Source organism: Bombus vosnesenskii, unplaced genomic scaffold, assembly GCF_011952255.1.
Source record: "Bombus vosnesenskii isolate JDL3184/JDL3185 unplaced genomic scaffold, Bvos_JDL3184-5_v1.1 scf7180000013314, whole genome shotgun sequence".
NCBI classification, from domain to species: Eukaryota; Metazoa; Arthropoda; class Insecta; order Hymenoptera; family Apidae; genus Bombus; species Bombus vosnesenskii.
The window spans coordinates 2532884-2538883 of NW_022882960.1; positions in this window are offsets into that span (position 1 = coordinate 2532884).

Consider the following 6000-nt stretch of genomic DNA (forward strand, 5'->3'; position numbering starts at 1 on the left):
CATCAAAGCGATAAATCATCGTAATAACGCCAGCCTACCAGTAATTCGATATAATTTCATCGGTAATACCGTGTCAACGTATCTATATAAATATATATAGTTAACTTCGCGTTCTGCGTGTGTACGGTTTAATTTCTTACGTAAAAGCTATAAAATATGGATACCTGCACAATTGTATTTTTTTTTTTGCATTTACTTCTCTACTCTTTCATTCTTTCTGTTACTGTTATTCCTTTTTTTTTTTTTGTTACATTCACTCACATCCCTCTCGCTCTTCTATTTGACAATTTTTGTTCATATTCGCTCTCTCACTCTCGCTCACATTTTCTTCAAATCTTTACGACGAAACATAATATTATTATTTTTGCGCTCTCTACTCATTCGTCGTACCGTCGCTATTTTCTTCGAACTAAAGTTCGAATACTATAATATATATATAATATTTTTTTATGTATATAATATATATATATTTATATATATAATAGATTTATGTATATCAATGTAACCAGTGGTGCGCGTTTTGTCGCGCTGCATCGTATTACTTCATCTTATAAAAGCCATCGCTAGTCTCCTCGTCTTTTCTCATTCTTTTTTTTTTTCTTTAATTATAATAATAACTCTTACTAAATCGTTTATTAGGCTCACTGTATGGTGTGTCTGTGTTTACATGACTATGTGGATGGGTGCGCGCGCGCACGTGCGTGCGCTCGTGTAAAGATGATTCATTATCTACGCCTATGCCTACCATTCTCTTGCTCGTATTCTCTCCTTTCACACACACTCGTTCTCTCTTTCGTTCATTTTTCGTCTTCGCTAATTATTCATTTCCTTTCTCGGTAGTTTATTATCGTAACGAGTAGCAAATAATTGTTCACTACGTTAGTGTGTACGTGTGTGTATGTTTGACTGTTCGTGATCCAGACTTGTAACGTCGGTGTGTGATCCTGCACCGCTAAGTCATCATTACAATTAAAATTATTAAGGTTAAAAATTCATCGGCCTATTCATACTTTTTTTTTGCGCCGTTATTATTATTTATATTAATCGGTCGCAAAGGTACCTCATCGAGGATCCGCGACCGCCTACGAAGTTATTGCTTTTGAATACCCCGGCTTCCTTGGGAGCATCCAATTGGAACAATATCCTGTAAATATCAGTCGCACTTTGGAGGAGGCAGGGATTTTTTTACGCGGTTTGTTCTATTTTTCTTTTTTTGTTCTTGTTGTTGAATTGGTGTGTGTCGTTTTGTTTTTCCTCGAGAATACTATCACAATGCATACAATATCAATATCTATATGCGTTATAGGTTAGGTTAAGGTTCACCTTATATCACATCCGTCCCTAACGCGCCGTGGTATGCGTCGAACGAGCTCACGAGGATCTACGTGGGACGATGCTTTGGAAGCACGATTTTTCAGCTAAACGACAACGTTTTCTTCGTCACATTAAACGTAAATTTCAAGCTGGCTTCCAAACGATAATACACTGCTATACAATGTTAATAATACGCATTGATACTTACTGCGTCCTACGATATCATAATTATATTATACAATTTGGTGTTCTCGTATTGTTCGTTTCATTAACTTCCAGGCTAACGATTTTTTAATTGATCGCAAAATATCTATCTCGAACGTCATTAGCATAACCTAGCAGAACCCGAGCGACACTCCACGGCGATTAGCTCATTAATTTAGGTTCGCAATCAATAATAACAATAATAGTAATCATAGTTCGCAATCATTATCGTCATCGTCGTAGTCGTTGTTAATAATTGGTACTCGCAAGCGTTTTGTAATCTCGGATCGTCGCTCGATATTGCTTCGTCGTATCCTTGCTCGTATCTTTCGTCTTCATCACGCACATGTATCTTGTTTGTCGCTTCTTTTTACCTGTAATTGACACTGTCCGTACTCGTTGAAACGCATAAATGCACGCTAACGAATAATTTTACTGATGTATATAGGCACTTTTTTCTTCGTTCTCCTTTTTTCTTCCTCTCTTATTCTTTCTCGTTCCATACCCCTGGCGCTCTTATCTCGTTCTTACACTATCCCAAAACAACAAACTGCGCTACAAATTTATGTATCTATCAACCTTGTTAGTCTCCTTTTTTTCGATAAGGAAAGCTCGCAGTTCCAAAGACAGACCTCTATGTTTAGATAGTCGTTTCTTAAAGCTAGAAACGTCACGGAATCGAATCAAAACTCACGCGTACCACCTCGACGAAGAATCATCAAACCATCTTCGTTAACAGAATTCGTTCGATTTACAAAAGGTTATCAGAGACAGATAGTGAGAGAATAGGGAAGCAATAGAAAACAGTATAGAGGGAGTAGGCGAACAGTTTTGTCGTTTTGTGTCCGCTAACCTTTCTACCAGGCTTTACGTTGTTTAAACAGGAAGCGGTATATGTAATAATAGAGTAGATGGTTGGTAGAGAAGAATAAAGCCACATGGAGACGGAAAGTCGAAGTCGAAACAGGAAAAGGTATAGCGACAGACAGGAGAATTTCGAGCGAGAGGCTTCTGTTACATTTTCGCACCTGTTTCTGGACGTAGTTCTTCAGAGGTTATCCGTATCTGTTTTAATAATTCGATTTAAAGAACTCAAATTAGAAGGAACAGATTTTAATATCTTTGCTAGATACGCAAAGAAAAAGAGATTCTTTTTTCACCTGGTCATTTTCATCGTTCATATAAAAACAAGGTATAACGTGAGATCTCTACGTCCACAAAACACCAGCGTCGTTATACTCAGTGCGTCTACTATGTTCGTTAAAGTTTAATTATTAATTGCGAACGCTTTGCAGATCTTGCGACTGATGTTTTCTCGTGCGCATATAAGTCACAGACGAAGTGGAAAATACAGTGAACAGTGAGAGTCGTAGAGAGAAATTTCTTGTGACACGAGAAGTGAAAAAAGTGATCATCAGTAGATTCCCACTAAAATCGAACCATTCGTTTATATGTAAGTACAAAATATTTTTTGCAGGTTTGTTTTAATTATCGACACCACGGCATCTTTGACGATCACTTTTGTCCGATCTTTCTTACTGACTGAAAATGCGCGCGAACAACATCGAAGAGCGAAGAAAGTGACATTTGACTAACATATACATACATAGTTGCATTTGTTGACTACGAAATTTCACGATTTTTTTTATTTTCGTTTGTTCTTTTTTTTTGTACTTAATATCACTGCTATAAACTTTGGTTAGCTTGCTACAATGTTTAATTAAACTAACGAGACTTACGAATTTATTGACTCGTTATTGACTCGTTTCTAGTTCCTTGAGCAATACTGATCGATCGATCGCGCGCATTTTTCGTTGGACGTTTGCTATCGAGTGTCACACATAGAACGAGTCTCGTGGGAACCCGGAGTCATTTTTTAAAACGATTATTAGGCGGCGTAATGTGTTATTGCTTATGTAGATAATCTTGTAACGATGACCCAATAGCATGATCGAACTTTCATACTTCTGTCAATTTACCATTAACCACCTCCCTTTATGCGTTAAACGAAACTACGCACTTGTCTTTCTTTTTTCTTTTTCTTTTTTTTTTTTTTTTTGAAATAAAACTTTCTTCCAGCATCAATTTTTATTTTCTATACGTATATATTTTCTGTTAATGCAACTCAAACGAGGCTGTGCGACTCCGTATCAGTTTTGTTTTCTACGTGTTTAAGATTTATGAGCTTCGACCATCTATTGAGACGTGTTACAAGTTTCACTCGCAACATGTTATCGTGTTATCGAATATGGTCAATCATCGAAGTTTCCATACTTAACGGTGTTCGAATATTTGTACATACTCATGGACATTACACACGAAAAATTATTCTACATTCGAGTATTGCTTTTGACTTGACTGGAGTACGTGCGACTAGTTCTACTATCAGACATGAGCCGAATCGTTAATTTATCAGCGAAATTAAGGTATCACTTTTTCATCTTTGAGCTCGCGTCGAAGCGCCAGTTCGCAACAAACGCGACGTTCGCTGCCGCTTCGACGATCGTCCGTGTGGTCCAGTCGTTTCAATTTAAAAAACATGGCGTTCCATATAATAATATTATTGACACGTTTTCTTATTTCCTTATTGAGTATTACACCAAGTATAATTGAACATTTAATACATTTTTTTTTTACTAATTTTCTTGTTCCACGAACATTAAACATCGACGACACAAATGTGGTTACACAAGTAGCCATTTAATCTCGTGTTTGAGCATTATTGCTGTAAAGTTGCGTGCAACTCTTCTTGTTTTCTCAACACGTTCATGTATACGTGAAAGATTCGCACGCGATGCGATTATTCACGAAGCTGATGTCCACCATGCAGCTTTTACGAGCAATTTCTCAACAGTTTCAAATACAAGTTCGATCGAATTTATTTTCTCATTTTTATATCAAATTCTTTATGAATGCATGATATCACTTTTCCTAAGAACGAAACATAAATTTTTAAAACGACAACGAAAACGTCCGATGTGTTCCTTGCGAAGTTTTCAATAAATTCGATTACCCATCAGGTTCCCTTCTCTCATTAAGGCTCTTCAACCCAGCATTTCGTTGCATCTAACGATTCTCGATAAATTTCGTCTCCACGTTAAAGCGATCGCCAATTTCAGTGATTTTAGCCTTGTAATCACGTACGTATAACATTTCAAACCTATATTCGAGAAATTACCCGAGAATTTACCGATTTTGTATGTGTTACGTTTGCCCTGTGTCATGTGCCTGCAATTAGGTTAGGAATCTACTGGGATTTAGGTCACCGGATGCAATCAGCGTTTAAGGATTAATCATACGTGAAATTCATATATCGTTACCCCAGTTTCTGTCGAATAAAAAAAAGAAGATAACTGTCCAACGTTATCGCAAACTCAATTAAACTGATTTCAATTTTTCTACAGAATTGCATTAACGATTATTAATTACGATCGATAATTACTCATATGACATTGGTAGCTGACCAATATATGTTTTAGTGGGTATTGGCAATTACGATACTGTACGCGATTGATATCAGCTGCAACTGAAATTACTATTGACGTATATTGCAATTTACACACAGTCACGTTCCATATTTACTAGCATCCACGTTAATTAAGTTTATAATTATTATCCCTAATCTGGCCTGTGTGATCTATTTCGATATACAGTAATTTCCAGAACAAATCTTTTTAAAGTAAATTATGCAGTATTTAAATTTTGCACGATTCGTCGTGACTCTTAAAATACAGTTGAGAAGCAGCAAGAAACTGGGGAAACGCGTAAAACCACGGGTGATTGTATCGTAACGGGTGTTGTTTCGCGAAGCGAAGAAATTTAAAATTAATTCTTATGCTTATGACCAACGATTCCGGGCAATGTCACGTTGAGATTGGCTTCTGCCTTCTACCATCCGAAAAAAGCAACGACCGTTACGCGATCACGAACGAACTAAGGAGATAAAAAAAAAGTAACTAGATCCTTCACGCCGATATTTATCGAATATTGGCCCAACTGGGAACCCAGTTCTCGCCAGTATAACATTACTTACTTTATAGTGTACCTCGTCTCGTGAGACTCTTATATACTATATGCTTTAAAGTTTTCACCTTTGCTACTATTTTGTTAATCCTACTAACTCCATTACATCGTTACATCGTCTCTATGAGCTTCTTATTTACACTATAGAACGCGGAGAAAGGGGAACCAAAGGGAAACAGATGCGACCGAACGAAAGAATCGATAAAGACAGATGAATGGTGTAATTAATCCGTAGTAGGCGATAATTAGGCGAGTTTCGTTAATCCGCTAATGCATATACATATGTATATACTATGGATGTATATAGTGTATATATAACATATTGTGTTTATGCATCAAGAGTGTGCGTGAGCGTTCGGATTTATTACGCGACTGTCCTCGTTCGTCCTATTCCTAATAAATAAACTGCGAATGTTTGTGTTTATGCAACTTTATATCTTCATAAAGATAACCAAAGGA